The sequence below is a fragment of the Opisthocomus hoazin genome, chromosome 1 (genome assembly GCF_030867145.1).
Source record: "Opisthocomus hoazin isolate bOpiHoa1 chromosome 1, bOpiHoa1.hap1, whole genome shotgun sequence".
NCBI lineage: Eukaryota > Metazoa > Chordata > Aves > Opisthocomiformes > Opisthocomidae > Opisthocomus > Opisthocomus hoazin.
This window is the reverse complement of record NC_134414.1, coordinates 154,556,810-154,578,121: the sequence shown is the minus strand read 5'-3', so window position 1 is coordinate 154,578,121 and position 21,312 is coordinate 154,556,810. Positions and strand designations below refer to the sequence as shown.

The 21,312-nt window shown below is 42.9% G+C and overlaps 1 long non-coding RNA gene across 1 annotated transcript in view; it reads left to right on the top strand.

The window, feature by feature from the left end:
• The window catches only part of LOC142364086 (uncharacterized), a 103,784-nt gene that overhangs the window by 41,017 nt on the left and 41,455 nt on the right, over positions 1–21,312 (top strand). Inside the window, exons 3-4 of the long non-coding RNA XR_012766139.1 lie at positions 4,139–4,236; positions 19,474–19,586. This is a non-coding gene — a long non-coding RNA (uncharacterized LOC142364086). The remainder of the gene's footprint in view (positions 1–4,138; positions 4,237–19,473; positions 19,587–21,312) is intronic.

Genomic DNA, 21,312 nt, shown 5'->3' with positions numbered 1-21,312 from the left:
TGTAAATGTCAGCGGTAGCGTGCAGCTGCTGGGTTTTCGGAATTGCTAGGTGTGCACGAGAGGCTGCGAAGGGTGTGCCTGTGCCAGTCATGAACCAAATACAGGTACTCGCTTTTGCCTGTGTGCTTCAGCCTGCCAGGAATACTTTTTTGCAGGCTACGTAAACAGAAGTCTGATTTTGGTTTGTCAGTTGATGTTGGGGTGATCTAAGTTAGACTTGAAAGCCTCAGCAGTATCGCAGATAATAAAGCTTAATCATGAAGTATGAATGATAGAATTTGTCATCTGCTTGAGAAAGGAAGGTGTAGGGTAACCCAGACCTCCCATTTACTTCCCCTTTGACCCCGTTTCTTTTTTGTCTCTCTCAGAAAATGCAAAAAGAAGGCTCTGGACCCTGTGAAAGCATTAGGAAACTTGAAAAAAAAGAATCGTGTGGCAGAACCACTCACTTGACTATGGTCAAATTTTAACTGTATGAAATGGCAAGCTGCTCACGCTGTGTTGTACCCAGTAGAGGTCTGCTGCTGCTTTCTTTGAAGATGAAACTTGTTTTGGACTTCACTGGCGGTGGAGTCAGGCTTGCTACAGATCCATGTTGTAGATTAGGTCATTTGCTTATATTTCAGTTACGGTGTTTTTTCCAGGTTCTCTTCCACCATTCTTCTGTTAAAAGTCGTGCAGCTGGCTGGAGGGCTGTAGGCAGTGAAAGGGCTGGGGCATTAAAAATAGCAGCTCTGGGTCCTTTTTCATAGTCAAACAAATTTTTATATCCCAAGTGCAGTATTTTATGCTGCCCAAGGAAAAGTAAATTGTTTGCTGCACTTTAAAATAACACAAAAGCCATTCCAGCTCTCCTTGAAGCCAGTGGCAAAATTCCACTTGCTTGCAGTGGGAATTTGCAAAAGACCCGTGATGCAGTTTCTGTCAGGGTAGAAGAAATCTGTGAGTCCGTAGTACCGTGCAAACGTAAAATGCATACATTCCCTTCTGGTTTTAGTACAACGAATTCTTTGATTATTTTCTTCAGAGAATATGGAAGTGGTTGGTTACAGAAAATAGCTGTAACGAGGATTGCTGAAAAGCCCCCATTCCTCCAGACAGTTGAAGGGATGGCCCGTAGAACAAGAGGCTGCTGGTTGTAGAAAACCAGCCTAATGGCTGCGTAGGACGTCGCCGTCAGGACTCAGGCATTTGCCCTGCCTGATGGCAAAACGTTGATGCAAGAGGAGAGCAACTGGTGGCCATCAGGAAGAAGCAGTCGTGTCGATTCTAGTTACCACCGTGCCTTAAAATAGAAGGGCAGTGAAACTTGAATTTTACAGATAGAGTTATATGATCCCTATCAACTTGGTGCCGTATCATTTGCATGGTTCAGTGAGAAACTGCTCTGTTTTTGGAGGAGGAGTCCCATAAACCTGTTACTCAGGCACAAGTCATATCATCCAGAGAAAGGCGTGAAGTAAGGGACCGTACTCCTACCTGCTAGTAATTTGTCTGAGTTTGTTTTACAGCATAGGGGAGGAAGAACCACCATCTTTTCCTGCACGTTTCCATCGATTTGGAAGGTGAAACATCAGTTGCTGTTTGAATGTGTGATAACCACCAATAAATCTCTAAATCAAAATATTTGCATTAATGAACTTGAAGTATCCTGAAGAAGTCCTGTGCAAAGCAGAGATTGAAATGTAAGAACTTCAAGGAGGACATTTCTCTCTCTGAAGGGAGTTTGACCTTGGGCTTCCCTGCCACGAGACAGCAGAAGTTTGGCTGCCCCAGAGGCTGTTCTTTGTGCACCTACTGCTCATTGTGCCCAAGCAGCCATGTGAAGGGGAACCCAACAGTGAACCTTCAGCATCGCTGTGGCTTGTATGAAGGGAGAAGCGTGTAGATAAATGTGCTTTCCAGATACCCACATCATCAGCATGGCAGGAAAAAGAAATTTCTCATGTTGTCTCCACGTGAGATCATCCTTAAAATTCTCCAGAACAATGAGGCTTCTCTGCAGCTCTGAAGAGCCCTAGGGCCTTGTCAGGCATTCTTGCACTGCTCAGCTTATTCTGTTGCACCTTGATAGAGATAAGACTAATTATTAGATCCTCAGCTTTGGACTCCCTGCAGTTACTCAGTGCACAGAGTCGTCTTTATCTGTCCTTTTCCACACTAGCCTTGCAGCTTGCTTTAGTGAGATTAAATACTTGCTGCTAGTGGCAGAATTGGACTACCATGAAAGGACATGGTTTTGAACTCCATGGGATGTTACTGATCTGGAAATCTTACGATCTCTTCCAAACAGTGGCCGCTCCATCACTTTTCACAGTATACCTTGCCTGAAGTTTGGACAGTAATTAGTGATTTGGGGTGGTCAGCTTCAGGAATCTTCAAGGGGACACAGAGTCTTCAGAACTTGGTGTTGGGGAGGACTGCATCTTCTAAGATCACATTGCTCCCAGTTTTGAAAATTTCAGGCATACGTCAATATTCGTGAGAGATCCAAGCTCAGCGATATTTAATGGAAGAATTCCTTCACTGAAAGTACTTTACATGCACAGTAGATGCATTTTAGAACCCATTTGAAATGTCTGTGTAGATTCTGATGTTACCAGAAAGGCAGAACTTGGCAAACAGAAGTATTTGAAGCGGGGAGCGAACGTGTCAGTCTTCTGCTACTGGAACTGGATCCGAATTTGCCCAATATGCTGCTGAGTGACCTTTGACCACAGAACACATCAGTCTGTCCTGGTCTGTTACCAGTACCTAATGATGAGGAGAGTTAGAGACCTGAAGAAGGAGTGGGTGGTGGAGACTTGTGCCTGTGACGGGCCCACGATAGTGTCTGGTTGGTAGAGCTGCTCATCTTGGATGACCACTGACTTTCATCCAGCTGGTTTTTTTGAAGGTAGAAGAACCTGAGTACTGTACACAGCTACTCAAATGGAGACAGCACGTCAACAGGAGCAGCTGATGGGGGTGAATTGACACAAGCGGTCTCGAAGCGGTTGTGACACACGTGGTGACTGGACTAGCCAGGTGACCTCCGGTGAGGGAGCGTTCCAGTCCCGCAGCAGGTGTGTCTGCTGCGTGCTCCGTGCCGCAGGCTGGCAGGATTGGGAAGAAGCAGTGAGAAGGAGAAGGCATTTTCTTCGATGTTCAAAATTTTGTTCCGAGGAGGCCATCTCCAAGTTTCTTCAGCCAGGGAAAGGCTCACAGTGGCCTGAGGTCTAAGGATGTTAGAGGGGGAGACAAGTTTTGGGTTTTTTTTTTCAAAGATGAGGGGAGTCAAGGAAAATACAGAAGAAGAAGAAGCGAGGTGTACCTTGGACATTCTGTAGCGTTTTCGTTCTCATCCAGATCCATGTGAACTTGCAATATTTGTGTGTGTCTTGATTTATCTTAGCGTTAATGTCAGTGAACTGACCCTTTCACAAAAACAGAGCAAACAGTTTCTTACTGGCCTGGAGAGAAAAGGCTTTTCTGGTGTTTATTCTGATAAATTTAAAGATACTTCGTAGAGGTTTTTACACAGGCAGCAACCAAACTCTCCGCTTGTGTGAACTGGCACAGCCTCACTCTACTCAATGCAAGATTATGCCAGTTTATGTGGCAGATGATTTGGCCTCAGTGTACAACAAATGGTTTGTTTCTCCTTCTCCCAGTTCCTGAGTGACCAACAGAGGGAAAGTTTTCACTGAGTTTTAAGTGTAGTTTTGCCATAATGTGTATGCTCTGGGTGAGTAGTCCCAAGCTGGTGAGGTGTCTGTATGTCATAACGGAGATGTTGTACTCAAGCTAATGCTTTTCTGGTTCAGCTGAAGAAGGGGAGAAAGTGAGGGGCTGGCAAAGAAGCAATTAAATCCAGCAAAGTGTCGAGCACTGCCAACAGCCATGAGCACAGCGCGGTTCAAAACCGCTGCTTAAAGGAACAGTGCAAATATTTTCCATCTTTTTCTGTGAAACGACATGGTTTGTTTACTGTTTCTTGTTTATCTGCTCTGCATGATGTGTCACTTCTATCAGTAAAACGGACTGCAGGGGGTATCAGTACTTAAATGTTTATTTTATGATGTTGTGGCTTTTGCTGTGTTTATTCTGCGTTTTCTGACTAAGTTTACTCAGATGGCTTTTTCTTCTGCTGTTACAGCGTATCCATCTCAGGCTGCCTCTAAAATGAAGAAGTTGTAATCTGGCAAAATGAACTCAAGACACACAAAGAGAAGATGTTCGAGACTGATCTGCAAGGTAGGTGTTCAGGTAGCTGCGCTTCCGTGATATAAACCAGCAATCGGTGCACGATGCGGGGTCCTCTGCAGTTTGTGCACTTGAAGGAAAGTCTCCTTGTTAACTCACACAAGGTGGTGATAAAGTGACATCATATAAATAAAATAGTCACAAGAAGGATTAAAGCTGTCCAGTCAAAGTGCCACCATGCCACTGAAAGGTGAAGCTAGGGTTGAAGAGGTGCTGTGTCAGAGTTGCAGCTCGAAGTTCAGCACCCGTTGGTGCATCTGGATGTTCCATCCCATCTGGTAGCTGAATCAGATTTTACCGTCTGTTACTGCCCAGAGCACTGACGGCAGTCGGAGGGACGGTGGAGGAAGCAGTTTTCTGGTGTTCACTGAAGCGAGGTGAACGGGCTCTCGTCTGCTGGTGGGCTGAGGCGCTACAAAACTCCCGGTGACCTCAGGAATGAGATCCTGGGAACGGTGTAAGCCCTGGGATCGGCCTGCAGCGATGGTGAAATTCACTTTGGTTCCCAGAGGTGACAGAAGGTCCTGTGCACCTCTTGCCAGGCCTCGAGGATTTTAGTGAGATATAAATAGTGTAGGTGTCCTGTGTACAGTTGGAAGGAAATAAAGCATTTGCAGTTCTTCCCAGGGCAGGCATGGGACTTTTTCGTCATATAGCAAGGGCAGTCTAGAGAAAGGTTGTAAATTTTTACATTATAGGAAAGCAGATTTTTGTTTTACGAGTACATACAGGGAAAAGTAGCACAGGTCTGGTTAGTCTGTGTTATGTGTCTCTGAAGCAAGGAGAACAGTTGTGTGATTCCTGTTCAAAGCTCCTTGTAAGCAGGTGATGACAGACGTGCTATAGATGTGCAAACTGATAACAGAATAGCAACAAGTAATTACATACATTTTTGTATTATGGTAATAGTGTGGAGATACTGGCTGCTAGGTCCCTTTATAGCTCATCAGTTCGGTGGAGGAAACGGGATCGCTAACAGGAGCAAAGTTGTGTTTGCAGGGTGCATCAATACAAAGTGCATTCAGAGAAAACATTTTACTTCTGTAGTCATTACGAGCTTATGTTATCTCATTACAATGATTAAATTGTTATAATTAAAGCTGCAAACTTTTGTTCGTAATTAAATATTTCGAACAAAAGCCAAGGTACCTCCTAAGGGTATATATTTAATGGTTATGTCACTAATAAGTGAAAAATCACTCTTGTTAAATGTTATGCCATATGTGACTGACTGAAAAGCAGATCAGTAAACAGCAAAGTCACTCAATATTTTTTTAATTCCTGAACTACACACTGTATCAGCTTCCAGATATTTGTTCAAGTTCGTATTTTATTATGTGTGCATTCCCGTGGTTTTGGCAGCGTGTTCAAAGACAGCATGGATGCATTTTTTCGGATTTTGCTACCGAACTGCTTCTTTGACTTTATGCAGTTTGCTTCATCTGCGTGAGCCTCAGATAACTCATACGCAAAATTGATATTAAATCAATTAATAAGTTAAAGCGCCCGGTTTTGCTATATGACAGACGTAACACACGGGACCAGTGAATGATGGTGTAGCGCTGGCAGTACTTCTGATTTCACTATTTTTGTCTTCACTGGCTGTTGTTTTGGAATGTTCTTCCTCCAATGCAAGTAGGTGCTAGCAGCAGCATGGCGAAATCTAATGTCAGTGGTGAAAACTCTCGGTTTTCTTCCAAGAGTGTTTGAACCTGGCATCAGATCCTTGCCCTTCAGAAGCATCCTCAGGCTCTCCTTGGAGCTGCAGTTTCTCTGTAAGAGCAGGAAGCTGCTGTCAGAATCTCTTCGTGTACTTGTAGAAATGGTTTCTCTTCAGCTTGGAAGAGTGATGCTATTTTCCTGTAAGAAGATTAATTGTATCTAAATCATTTTAACTTTTAAGCCCTTTGAAAGTAAATACGCTCGAGATTAAAAAGTGTTTAACTACCCAGTTCTGCAGTTCCTTCAGAAGAGGCAATACTCTAAGACAGGAGGAATGAGCCTTATACAAATTTTGTTGACTATAGATAGGAAAAATAGTGCCTGAGAACATTTTATAACCTGAAGTTAAGCACTAATCCTGTACCCGAAGATGGTGATCAAGTCAAACGTGCAGTATTTTAGATATGAATTACTGACCTTACTTAATGTTATTAAAACTCATAGTTATGGGAAAAATAGGCTTACCTTTGAATTTCAGATTTTGATTGTTCCAGTACGTCTAATTCCCTCAAAATAAGAAAAATCTAAAAGTCAGATTTGCCTCTTAGAAATTTCAAACTGTATTTGATTTGAATAACTGTGAGTAACAGTTACTTTGGAAAGGAAGATTTTTATCCGTCTTTGGGGAAAAAATTACACTTCGTGCTTGTTGCAAGCCTTTCATGTTCCTAACACTACCCGAGACAACGATTTTCTAAATAAATTACAATTATAATATAACAAAGCTACCTACATGTGTTGCTGTATTTGAGAGATGTAAATTCTAATTCATTTTCACAGAAGGATTACTTCTATTTCACAGATTTTCTGTCATTTTGGGACCTGAAAAACACAGTCAGTATTTCTAGAAGATGGTGGCATTTTAAAAGGAACTTTTCCTAATTGGAAAACTTGGCAAAACTCACAGAACCCTAGTCCTTCTCATTCCAAAACTATCTGCATTGAGCATAGGAAGAATTAGTATCAGAATACTACTGGAGAATGTGATACAGGATTATTTATTGGTGTTAGCCACTTCTTTCCTTCTTGTTTGCTGCATCTTGTAACCAAGGCGATGGTTTCAGAAGGTGCAGAAGCATCGGTTACTTTTTTTGAGCGTTGACTCTGCGTTGAGTGGTGACAGTGATCTCGGGGTGCAGTTAAGCTGATGGTAATGTTTGGATGCCTTTGTTTCAAAAGGACATCTCTGCACCTATTATGGAGCCCAGGCACGAGCAGCTCCTACTGCAAAATGAAGACTGTGTAGCCGTGGTTAGGTGGACGTCAGCTGTGAAATCTAAATGCAGTGAAGACACTGGGGAGGAAGAAAATAAAAAATTAAGACATGATGATGATTTGGTTGACAGCCTTCGGGTTAGAAGTTGCTGAACTTGTGATCTAAAGGTTTGGCTTGCTTGATAATGTTCAAATATATAAATTTATTTTTTCCTTTTTCTTCCTTTTTTTTCATGAAGGCAGGGCATGCATTGGGCCTGAGTAGCATATATTGAACAGTAGTGTGGGGAGGGAAGAGGTTTTCAGATGTGAATTAAGCCTGAGTTGCAATGACTCATAACTGATAACAAACACCCAAGAAGAGACATGAGACAGGATGAGATGAAATGAGACAAGCCATGAAAGAAGGGGCAGATTTATGAGTTATCGGCCTACAGATGGAATGTGAAGATATATGAGTGGAGAATGAGATCATTGTGATGAAGTATGCTAGGGGAAAAGGAGGGGCTTCACAGGACAGATCCCAGTAGCCTCTTGCGGATAGTGGGAGGATTGATTTAAGTCACGGGAAAATTAGTATTAAAAATTATATAAAGATGGGTCAGATCCCAAACCTCAGGTGGGCTTGATTTTTCTGTCGCTACACTTCAAAAAATGAAGAAATGACAGTTAGGATGACCCTGAGCCTCCACCAGTCTGTGGAAACCGTACACCTTCATGGTAATCCCAGCTGGCCGAAATCGCATAAACGTACATTCGGTTTTGGTAACGCAAGGCAATTTGCAGCGTTTTAAGGAAACTGCTGCGTTGCCTGGAACAAAGACAGGAGGCAGAGCTCTCGCCTTCAATCTAAACAATGCAGCGGTTTTCTTAAAACGTTAAAATTTGCCTTTCATTCCTGAAACTGAAAGCAGGTTTCCAAGTAACTAGGTCCTTTGTGCTACGCCGTAGCCAAAGCATTTCTGACAGATTAGAAGTGGTGGAATTGATTGCTGAGTCTATTTGAAGGAAATTTCGGTTGGCACAATTACAACCCATTTCAAGATTCAGCATCTTAAAATTTCCACCTAAAAGATGAAAATAAATAGTTGGCTGCTCACGGAGTATTAAATGGCACATACAGAGCTGTGAGGTTTCTGTGTTACTTTGGTCGCGTCCCCGGCCGCTTTGCTGATTTTATTCTCGTATCCTGCAAAGAGCGAAGAGGAGGATCTGTTCGGAGGAGTGCGCGCAAGCCTGTTGGTTAGCTGAATCTGCAGAATCAGTTGGCAGTCTCACGAGAAGAACTTCTCCGGTGGAATTTCTTCTTACATCGCATTCTGATAGGAATAGATGGGGACTGGGAAGAGGCAAAGGAGTGTTTCTCACAGATTCAGTAGTTTTTGCTCTGTGTCTTAGCTAAGAACAGCTAGGGGACGGTTGTGCTGCTGGTCAGACTGAATTAAAAGCCGTGATGGGTAGAACTGGAGGTAACCGATACAGGAGTTTTGATTTTGTTGGAGATCATTAACTTTTTTGTTTGAAGTTTACTTCTGGATATAAAAGTGAACTGCATGAAAAATTCACGAAACCTCTGCTACTCGAAAACTGTGTCTGGATCTATTTAGTTTTGGGTGGAACTGAAAAAAAATGCAGAGGTGCTTTTTTTCCTTAAAGCAGGAAAATGAAAAAATGCTGAAACATTTGTGCTCAGTTTGACTTTTGCTAAGTTTCCCTTAGCAGCAGCGGGCAAGGAGTAGGGGTTCCCTTTAGGAAAGGCCGGAACGTCTGAGCGTGAGGACGAGCGTGTGAGCTTGGTCCCAGGACTCATCCAGCAGCGGGTGGATTGTCCAGCCCGCGCGCTGTCACCTGTCCTCAGCGCTGGCCAAAACTGAATGCCTGAGGAAGTGTGTAAGGAGGAGGAAATTGTATATCACATTTCTACTAAGTAATCCCTCGGTGTTCAGCCATCCCAGAGATGTACGCAGCCAGGCGTAGTTTCTTTACATTTAGTAGCCGCGGTGGATTTCTGTTCCGTAAACTTGCGTGATCTCCCTCTGAGCCCTGCAAACGCCGAGCGTCCACGTTGCTCTGTAGCAAGGGGTCCCACAGCTGAACACGTGTGTTACGGAGAGCCCCTTCCTTAGTGTTTGTTTTGGAGCTGCCTCCTGCTAGTCCGAGATGGAAGGATGCTTTATGGAATCTGACAGCAAAGCTGGTAAAGGATTATTGATATTATATTTTGGAAATGTGATTCATTTTTAGAAGTTGGATTAGTGTGGTAGATAGAACACAGTTAAGTAATGCAGGACAGGGTAGACTTGTAAATGAAATAACTAATACCCTAAAATGTCTGTACTTCAAGAGAAATTATGTCCTAGCAGGCGTATTAATTATAAGCGTGGGCATAGTTGGTACCAGCAGAAAAACACATGAAAATGAAGAAGTTCACGTTAAAGGAAGCATATAAGCATGTGTTTAATTCCACTGCCATGTTTCAGACTGAGTATGTACTAGGGTACTTCACTGAGTCTGGGTGTTGTTCTTGAGATACCTCTCTATTTCTAAAATGTAATGCTTCTGGAACACGTTTTGTTGTGGGTGGGTTGTTTTTTTTTTAATATTTGCATGATAAACACCATATGCTTCTGACTTTGCTATCATTTGATGTGTGTTGGATACCCTTCATTTTGTGTAGAGCGCTGATCCCAGTTGGGATCTCACTGAGATCAAAGTCTTCAGTGATTTTCAGCTTTCCAGTGATAAAGGTAAGAGAGAAGTGGGAAGAGGAGAGGAACCCAGCCATTTAAAGGAGAGAGGAAGAACAGAAATCATCAGTCTGTTATGTATTGAGGCACAAATATCTCCTCAGATTGGGCTAATAAATGCTTAAATGCTACTTATGTAGACAAAGGAGAACGGAAGGACTTTTAGAGTTAAATTGCCATTTTTTCCACCTTCTAAGACTTCGATGGTACCTGTTCTTTCCTGGTAGAACCAGTGTTCTAGAAACACGCCCATGGTTAATGAGATAGGACATTGCCAGACAAGGTGTGCTGAAGGCTAGACAGTTCTTAAACTCTTCTGGGCAGAAGAGTAGAACATGTATAAGGTACAGCCGCTGCCCACCACCGAGCCCTCAGGCTGTGGGATGAAGAGAGCGAGCAGATTTCTCCGTCCTTCAGAATGAGCGGAGCGCGGAGTTGGAAATGAGCAAGTTGTAACTGCCTGCGCTGCGCTTTGTCCTCCAACGCGGTCACCCATTTGTAGCGTCTTCTGTTCAACAGGAAGAAGAGCTCTTTGCTGTGTTCGTAAAACACATTGAGAGCTTCAAATGGAAAGCCATGGAAAGAGCAAAGTATTAAAATTCTATTTGCTCACCAAGTTTTGCAGACTGCTAGGATTACTCCTGCAAAGCCAGACGACCAGCCCAACAAACATACGAAATCATGATATTGAGAGACTGATTTTAACTAAATCACCATAAAGTCTTGCTGCCTGGGGGAGTTCTTCCTTACTAGATTTTATTTTGAGAAGGTTTCTTAATGCAAACAGACTTTGTGTGGTTTAGTCCACTGAAAATGAGCTGTCTTAAATGTCAGATTATTTTTTTGGCAATTTATTGTAGTAAATATGAAGTATGACATTACATTACGGAACAGTGGTGTTCTTAAATGAGTTTTGTAGTAGAGTTCCAGGTTAAAATTCAAGACAAGCTGTGTGTAGGACAATATTTGATGATGTACATCCTAGATTCCTTTTATGCAAAGATAAAGTTTGGGAGAAGACAAATACCTTTTTTTTCCCTTTTCATATGATATCCTGGGGCACTGAAAGATTGGGTCAGAATGTCAAAAATTGTAAAGTCCTATTTAGACAGCAGAACAAAAGACTGGACTGCCAAAATTGCTGACCTCTATTGGCCCTGAGCTATTCCAAATATCTGATCGTAAGAATTAAAGCAGGAATTAGTTGATTCTGAGCTCGCTTCAAAAGCTGACGTCAGTGGTGGCCTGGAAAACAGAGAAGCTGGTTTGAAAATCTGTTTCAGCGCAGGAGACAAACCTGGATGCTCAAGCTTAATCCAGTGTTCTAAACAAAACAAGGTTCTGAAGTTTGGTAGGTTTTGATAAGAGACAGACAGTAAAGGGGAAGGACACCGAAAGAATAAAAGCCATCGTGACAACGGGGAGGAATAAAGACAACAGTAGAGAAGGTGTAAGAAGATGCCACGGACGGTACATCGCTGGCAGTGAAAGATGGAACCCATCAAAAGAAATGTCAGAAGTAGCTTGAGATGGCAGAAGAGGTAAAAAATGGGAATTATTATTCCCACAGCGTGTTCCTGTCCAGCAGAAATCAGAAGGAAACTGTGAGGATCAGTACCTTCAGAAAATGGTGCTGCCCGTCACGACAGCGTAAAAGGACACCCGGGCTGGCAAGGACCAGCCTCGTTATATTAGGAAGATCACGAATAGCTGCATTTTTCAGGTAGGGTGGGAAATTAGTTTATTTCTAAATTGAATTGGCTGAATACTGTTTATAAGCAAAATAAATGCAGCCTAAGCGAAAAATCTCAAATGCAAACTCTGAAAGTGGGTGACTTTTTGCATCTTCCAGAGGGCGTATACGTCTCGTGCGTACGCCAGATTTGTACCGGTACAACAGAAGTTTCTTAACACAGAATACTCAAGTAGTTCTGTCTGCTCATTTTCTTTCTTGGAGCTGTTTGCTGCATTTCAGACAGGTTAAAACGGAGTGTTTTTCTGACTCTTGGGACTGACATTCAGCTTTCCTATTATGTCTTATTAAAGGCTCTGTCAAGTTTGAAAATCAGTAATGTTAAAATAAAAACAGTGTCTAGAGAGAGAGGCACAATATGCTTCAGTTTTCCAGGCTGTGAAGAAGTGAAGAGTGGGAGGGAAGGCAGAGTTCACTATGGGACTGTAGTCCCTTCTTTAACTGAAAAGGGGGAAAAAGCATTTATTTTTCAGAGAACAGCCTATATTTGTACGTACTGAAAATACTGATTGATTTGCTGGTATTATTGACAGACACGGCGTGCATTTGAAGTCCTTGAACAACAATTTGCAGTAATTCTGTTTTCCTTTGTGGAGATCATGAAGCCACACAACAGCTGTCTGGCAGACGTTAGCGCTCTGCCACCTGGTCCCAGGAGAGCAGAGGCCAGGCAGGAGTGGTTGGACCAAGCGACTGCCGTTAGTAGGGGGCAGAACTGGGGGGAGCATCAAATGTTAACCAGCCCCTCGGTGATAAAGCGGTGTGTGTTATGGCTGAGGAGGATCACAGAATGGTAGGGGTTGGAAGGGACCTCTGTGGGTCACCCAGCCCAACCCCCTGCCCAAGCAGGGTCACCCAGAGCAGGCTGCACAGGACCTTGTCCAGGCGGGTCTTGAATATCTCCAGAGAAGGAGACTCCACAGCCTCCCTGGGCAGCCTGGGCCAGGGCTCCGTCACCCTCAGAGGGAAGAAGTTCTTCCCCGTGTTCAGCTGGAGCTTCCTCTGCTTCAGTTTGTGCCCATTGCCCCTTGTCCTGTTGCTGGGCACCACTGGAAAGAGTCTGGCCCCATCCTCCTGACACCCACCCTGCAGATATTTGTAAGCATTTCTAAGGTCCCCTCGCAGCCTTCTCTTCTCCAGGCTGAACAAGCCCAGTTCCCTCAGCCTCTCCTCACAGGAGAGATGCTCCAGTCCCCTCCTCATCCTTGTAGCCCTGCGCTGGACTCTCTCCAGTAGCTCCTCATCTTTCTTGAAGTGGGGAGCCCAGAACTGGACACAGCACTGCAGATGGGGCCTCTCTAGGGCAGAGTAGAGGGGAAGGAGAACCTCCCTCGACCTGCTGGCCACACTCCTCCTAATGCACCCCAGGAGACCATTGGCCTTCTTGGCAGCCAGGGCACACTGCTGGCTCAGCAGGATGTAGTCACGGTGGTTATACTTACCACAGCTTGTACAGTGTGCTATGCAAAATGCAGAAGAGAAAGTAATTTTACGTGTAGGGAAAGGAGATACAGTTGTGCTAAACCCTCTACAAACACGGAGTAAGAGGAATCCTCATCTTGGCACTGCTCAGTCGAACTGTCTAAAAGAGGCAGAAGTCTCCTGTAAATGTCTTTCAAACCCTAAAACAAGGTAAGCTCTGTCCCAGCTGAGCAAGATTTCAGCACGTCTTGATTTTCTTCTTGAATCAAGACCATATATGAGATAAGGAGGACACCTTGCAGTTACAGGCGTACTTTAATGCCATTTCGCAAAATGCGATGCCCGTTGCGGTGTTGCACAGAATCACAGGATCCTTTGGGTTAGACGTACAAGCTTCCTAGAACCTCATACGGTTTGTACAGTATCTTCCTTCTCTATAAATAAATAATAGATGACCTTTGTACTGTAGAAGCCTAGTGAAGACCCTGGCAGGACATCACACAACCTCTTAATATAACTACCCAGCTATTTGCGGAACTCTGCCTCCATGTCACTGAGAAACAGGGTTGGAGGTGACAGTTCGGATTTGGCATCCTCCTTCCGGAGGCCCTTTCAGCCTTGCAGCCCGTTATGTTGCTTGCTGTGCATTTACAGCTTAAGGAGTCATTTGCAGACGAAAATAGTCCTGGGCACATCGGAGGTGGACATGGAGTGCAGGCAAAGGTACGGATCTGTTGTTGCTTTAAGGTGCTGAAATTAAATGTGTGCTTGCTAGGTTTCTGTCTCAGTGAAAATGATAAAAATAATAAATGCGATTATGTACAGTTCAGTAAAGATGTAATTTAGAATGTTAAAATATTTATGTGAACTTTCAAATACTATCCTAAGTAGGTGTTATATTAAAATCGCATATTAAAACAAAATACACATTTCCCTTACCTACTTAATGTCAGTTACTTTGTTTTGATTACTGGAGATATTTTTCAGGATTGTTTCCATTTATCGATTTTTCTCTGCTTAGATAAATAAACTTACAAATTCAATGAATTTAAACTTACAACCTTCGATACTTGAACTTCTTTCTGCTTTGATAATTAAAAAGAAGAAAATAAAGATGTGTAGAATGCAGGCATATGGTTTTCACATAGCCATGCTGTTTTCAGATGTTCATCCATGTTGCGTTGTTCTGGATTAACGTATTAATATTGGAAGAAAATATGCATCCAACTATAGGAAGGCTTGCTTAGGTCTTCTTGTTGGGTGTCAGGGCTCAAGTAAGCCGTTTAGGCTGGGGGTATGGAGTGAGCAGACCTGAGTGTCCCATCCTACGTGCTGGTCGATTCGCTCGTGTGTAAAGGAGAGACTTCTTCAGCTGGTGCCTGCTGCATGGATTCCAAACGAAGCGTGGGTATTTCAGTCCTCTGCGGTCTTCAGAAAGGTTGGGTTTCCGTCCGTCGCGTACGAGCTTGCTCTCTGAGCCGCCTGCCCTCGGGTTTGTCTCCGTGTCCTCCTGGAGCCGCAGCTCTCGCGCCAGCCGGCTGCCTGGGCAGCGCGCCCGTAGTCTGAACGTCGAGCGGCACGCGGGCGAAGAGCGGGGGCTGTCCGGGCGCTGACCCACAGACCCGCGCGTCGGCCGCCGCCGCTGGCTTTCCTCGGTGATGGAAGTGGAGAGTGGATTCGGGTGGCAGAGGCACTCGTTGCGAGGATGTTTGGTTTTCCTTAACTAGAGCGTGGTGGGGTTTTGGTGACTGGTCAGCGTGGGCTTCTCGGAGATGTGGAGAACCACTCGTGCAGAAGTGTAGTCACACGCCTGATCTTCTCAGGTCATGCCCACGTTGTGTTACTGGTCAAAAATACATAGTGCATTGAATTTGTCACATGCCCTCCACTTTTTCAGGGCAGGAGTACAGTTTGGAAGTGGAGATGAGAACACAAGTTCTGTTTGCACTGCGCTGCTCCAGTGACACTTGCTGAAATCGTATTAGTTAGGGTGCGTTTGGTAGAGCAGCCACGGGATTCAGTGTAGGGTTCTGGAAAACGCAGCAGTGTTTCAGGTGAAAGCATCGTGTACCACTAGCTAGTAAAAAGCAAAGCTGGTGATCTTTTTGTAAACTGAGTTTTCCTGGGTTTGAGGTTGAATTTGTGTTTTTTAAGGTCATACCTGCATTTAGCAGTACATACGAGTTGGTACATCATTTAGTTTACGTATTTCATCTGCATCCTTGGAGCTAGATGTGGGCTGGTTAATGTCTAGTAAATGTCTACTTTGAGGATATTTTTGTCATGGATTAGAGAAAGAAAATAGAAATTAAAGACTTCCTCTCAGACTTTGTGGTTCTTCCATTGTTTTGCTGTTGTATTAATAAATGCTCAATGCAACTGAAGACTGAGATGCCACTGAAAGGGAAATCCAAATATGTTTTATGGGTGGTTTGCTTTTCTTGCTTCCTTGTGATCACGTGAACGCTGTATTTTTGGGAGAGTGAGGTGAAGTTCTAAGGGCGAGTCTCCGAACCAGGACAGAGACTCGGTTTAGTCACCGAGCAAATTGACTTCTCTTGCCTTCGCTCCCTCCCTGCCGCTGGAGCTGAAAATGGTTTGCAGCGTTTTGGAGTCCCAGAGCTCGTGGCCTCAGTTACGTGGGTACATTCTGTGAGAATTAATAGTGCCGGTGGAACTCAGAGTTGATAAATGCTACTATTATTTTACAATTATAGATTGAATGTTACCTGTATTACCCTCGCAGGACGACACACTGCACTTCCAGGGAAGAAACACATAACATGACATGAAGAAAATGAGCACGTATTTAAATAGAATGTCTCCAGGATAGTCTAGGGAGAGATTAAACTGGAATTCAGCTGAAGCGTTTCGTAGGTACATGCACTAGTGAAGAATTAACAAAATGGGAGAGCTAAAGGGATGTGCTTAGCTTGCTGGTTTCCCCCCAGCATATTTCTGGTGTATCATGTCTAATATAATGTCATTTGGATATTGTGCCCTATTTTAGTTTGCTTATAGTTTGAGAAAATAATTCCAAGGCTTCTTTTCTTTTCTTGCTGTTGTTGGACAAGGTTTCTTTCAGCAGTGTCGAACTGGTTGACTTATGGTAGGAAAAAGTGCTGTGAAATACCGAAACAAAACCGGGAAGGTTTTTGGTGTGTTTGTTTCCCGCTAACATCTTTCTGTGACGGTAATCTGGGTGATTATTTATAACTGTATTCAAACAGTGTCTGTCTGCACCAAGACTGAGAAGACACGCCTGATTTAGTTGTGCGTACAAAGAAAAGGAACTACATAAAATATTCTTCATTCCTGTTCTTAATTCTTGATTGAAATCCATTGAGCGTTGTTACTCTTTTGCTGGCAATGTACAGACGAAAAAGCAGACTGTCACCAGAGACAGTTCCTTAATTCATATGTCAGAGGATAAAAACGTAGAGCGTACTGTCTTATTTTGTGGATATGTGTGTGCGTAGTTAAATGTGCATCAGTTACAATGGGTAGCAGTGTAGTAAAGCTCTGGACTGAGTAAAGTGGAAAGAAATCCCTGGTGGCATGGCAATACATAGTTTGTGGTTACAGTTAGAGAAAACCTGTTTCATCTGTGAAATCAGCACTTGCTGTGTGTAGGCAGGCAAAACGCGGCTGGCACCGCCTTGCTCTGGGAGGCAGGAGGCTGTGGTGCTTAACGTGCTGTGGGACACACGTGGCACGAGGAGGAGACACCCGGCGCAGAGCTGGGCTTGAGAGGCTGCAGCAAAAGCAAGGCATTTTGTGTGCCAAAGGATCAGGCTCAGATTGGATTCTCAGTACTGGAGGCATAAAACTTTAATTTCCTTGTAGAAGCAAAGCAGTTTGAAGTGATAGGTTTGACAGTGGAAGCTGAGTATTGGTTTTCTTTTTAATTTTTTATTTATAATTTAAGACGTTGTTGTTATTTATTTTACATTATCTTTAAAATAGTATTTATTATTTAAAATAATAGAGTAATGTTTGGAATACAGATTTACACAAATATGCATATAGTCATTGTAGAAAAAAATCCATGAAAAAAAAGAAAATAGATTTTGATCAGTTCAATTTGACATTGTATATATAAGAGCACAGTCTATTCTTGGGAGCTGGGTTTGTACTGATGATCATAAAATTAATTTTGGGGTGGGAAAGAATGTATCCAGAGCAGTTTCTGGAAAATGTCATTCGCAAGACTGAATACTACTCCTCCCTTAAAAATAAAATCACAGTAAAGGACCCTGCAGAGAGTTTTGCTCTGTGTAGCCAAACCGTAACAGTTCATAGGCAGCTGTCAGAGTCCAGGCGAAGAATGCAGTAATCTCTCTCTGCGTGGGGGCAAGCCTAGTTCGGCACACACACAACTTCATATGATTCTTTAATTTGTGTGTGCATTTCCAGTGCAGTGCTTTGAGGAGTAACAAATGTCGTGCCTCTTCAGTACCTGCAGCAGCAGGTGCTTAATGAATTATGCCGTAGAACTCAGCCTTCTGCTTTATTCCCTTTGACTGGAGGGACGCAACCAGGCTAATTGTGAATGGTTTTAATACATTTTAAGCTGTATCGAAACTTTTTTTTTTATTCTGGTGTTTCAATGAATAATTACAGCAACCCCTCCTAGGAGTATTTTATTAATAATACTTTATTTCTGTAGAAATGCAGAAAGATGAGAACGGTATTTTCTTAAAGCAAAATTTGTTGCTGTAGTGTTATTAAAACCTTTTTTCTTCAGGATAGGAAGCCCCATCAAAATTTCTTTTTAATGAGCTCTGCCTTGGGAAAGGTGCAAGAATATGTGAATAATACAGCAACTACCGCTGGCTGATGAGAAGTTAAAAAGCTGGTACCTCCTTACCACAGTGGTAGGCACGTCACTGCTTGGACTTGGTAAGCTGTGAAGCTTTAAAAGCAGTGAAGCACAAATCAGATTCCATCATGGGTGTGCTTTCCTGCTTGAGGGAAAGCTCTTTTGCCACTGACGTTTACAGGCTTTTTGGCTGTTGGCTGTGCTGCTGCTGCTTGTGTCAGCTGTAGGTTTTTGCACCACCCTCAGACAGGAGCAATGAGGAAATGCAGTTCTGCATCACGTTCCGAAGAGGTATAAAGTGAGAGTTTAGGCACTGAAAATGGAAGGCATCATATCCTGAGTATAACTTAATCTGCCCAGAAGATGGTTAGAATTTCTCAGTATGGGTTTTTGCACCGAGTCTTCCTTAAAGCAAGGTTTGCAGAGGTTTTTCTCCTAACACGTTCACAGACCTGAGGATGACGGAGAAGACCATGATTAGTACGTGTCCTGCTTCACAAGAGTGGTGCCAGTTTCCTGAAGCTAAAACTGCCTTCTCAGCAACTTTCTGACAGAGGAAGGTGGTGCATTTTTGCTGTTGATACAGGGATGCTTGGAGTAATTACAAACATAGCAAACATGATTATCTCTGTGATTGGATTTTGCAGCTCACTGGTGTAATGTTCAATACTGAGCAGCTCTGGTACAACCTCTGAACAGTCCTGAGGGGCAGTTTGGGTTTCTCACATTTGATGTCACAGGATTTCTTTGCTTCACGTACTTTTGCCGGATCTTACAGCAACGGAGAAATCAGTCAGTGATGAAAACCAGAAGGTGTAAGTTCTGTAGTTGTTGCAGAGATCATCAGAATACTGTGTTCTTTCTGTACAGTCTGACGCTGCCATGCAGTGACAGAGATCCGTTATTCTGTTATCAGCTCACATGGACTCTTTCTTAATTTTGATAAAAATAGTGATCAGATTATTAATGTATACAATCAAGGCCGTGGAGCTTCATTAGATTGATACTTTGGGTTGCTGCATTGCACGCTCGTGAGATTCAGCTACAAAAAGCTAAAGCTTTTTGCTTTTATGAAAGTGTTCCAATAAGTATGAAAATGCATGAGCCATGCTGTTCATAAATACAAATGTGGCGTTCTTGAATTAGGGGGAGAGTTTTTGAAATGATCACAGTGAAAATCAGAGACTTGGAAATAGAAAATCTTCCAGTTTGTTCAAGCAATGGTCATATTTTGAATAGCATACCACTGAAAACAGACCTAAAAGAAAAAATAAAGTGAACGTCAGGCTTACTCTTGGACGTCAGTTGAACAGTAAGTGTTATGGGTAAGAAGCTTTTGTAGATGAGACAGTATTTTAAAATTGCCTTCACTTAGATCCATCTTGTATGGAATCATTTGGTACTGGCATCTGAGGAGTTGGGATGTTGTCTTGGGCAGCTTGGTGGGATTTTCAGATACGTCCGTACTGAAGTTTGACAGCGCTTGCGTTCCTTGAGGCACGGAAAATAAAAGTAATTCTGAAAAAAAATTATTTTGTTTGTTTCAGATTCACTGATAACGTGCAAACCAGAGTCTGCTTACTGTTGTATGTTCCAGATACGATGTCAAAGCAAACAAGGGAGACTTAGAAGTGGTGTGATTCAGAAAAGAAGTATTTTGGTAAGTCACCTAATGTGCATTAAGAAGTTGAGAAAGTGGTCTTTCGCTGAATGTATTTTTTTTCTCCTCCTTTGTAGTTAAAATATGCTGTAAGAAACATTGCTGAAAACAGAGTAGGCGGTTCACATTTTGGAAAGTGTTTGTTCTTTCAGAAGGCTAGCAGATCAGTACCGATCCCTTCCTGGAGGGTATGCCTTGTTAGAACATCCTGCCATAGCCTAAACTGCTGGAAAACTCACTTGTCCCTCGGCGTTGCCTTCTGGTTTTGGTCAAGTGTAACACAGTGCTCTTCCTAGCTCTGCAGCTTCCACATTCTTTCAGAGTTAATTATTCACATGTCAGTTAGAACGTCTTGGTAAGCCTGCATTCCCTCAGCATGGGAGAAGGAATATTCTTATATTCAGACTTCATTGAATAACATCATCTGCTTGAGGAGTTTCTCACTGCCTTCCAAAATATGTGTTAATTACAGCAGAATGTAAAGAAAAGAAGTCCCAAAACACACACCTGATTCATGTGTATTCACTATCTAATATGCTTTACAGGCCTTTAGTCTCCTTCCTGAACTCTTAAAAGCTTGGGTTTTAATGTGGTAACCATATGGCTTTAATACTATTAGTTGTTAAATTTACTGATGCTCTCATTCTAGCATGCACAGGTCTTTTATATCTCAAGGACTGTTTAGTTGTGTTAATATAGCTAACACTATTGCTTGACTTTATTAAAGCCTACTGAGGTGTTTAAATGGGATTGAGAGGTCACACAGTTTCACTTCACACCAGCAGCAGTCAGTTCTGATCTGTATTTTTACATTAATGTGTATTACAGAATATCTATGCAGGTGATTAAAGGAAAAAGCTGCGTAGCTCTTTTGTGTCACTGGAAAGTAGGGTTACGGGTATGCACCCATCTCAGGTCAGGCTGCATGTGAACACATAGATGTCACCTAAAGCTCAATTGCATATACACCTACAAGACAATTTCTGAAGAGAAAATTATTTTGTATTGTCATGGGCTCACGTCCCGTTTTCCTTAATGCCCCAAATGTGAGAATCCTAACTGAAACAAAAGATGGTTTCTTATTGTAATGCCTGGGCATGAGACAGAAGGTGCCCTTTCTGAAGCAAAAGAGCAGTCTAAGAATAATTTGGATAAATTCTTCCTTATTTTTCCATTCGTAGAACTCTTGTATTTACCCCCCCCCCTTTTTTTTCCCCAGAGTTTCTTATAATCTGCTGTTTCAGTAACTGCTGCACTTTCTTGGTGTTCTTTATCCCAGTTGGGCCCAAGCAGTAAGGAGAGACTAGAGACTTGTGCTTAATCATGATATCTTACTGCTGACATCTTTGTGAGTAAGGAACAGATCACATCTAGTGTCGTACCACTGCTAAGGCATGGGAAGGCATCCTTCACTTTCAAGCCTTCTTAGCGTTGTTCTAGTCACACTGCTCTGTAACCAGTTCTAGCTGACATGACGAGTCCTCTGGTCTGGTGTGCATATGCTGTTCCCTGCCTGTACGTGCTTTAGCTGTTTAATTAGAGCCATGGAAGACATCTTGTGCCCCTCAGAATAATGCTTCTTGGCACTGCAGTTGGAGGAACATACCTGATATCTACCATAATCTGACGTACAACAAGAAGAGCAGAGGCTATCTGAAAGGAGACCTTCCCAAAATCTTGATGTGTTTCTCATGGCGCACACGTGAGCAAAAGACATCTGAAAAAT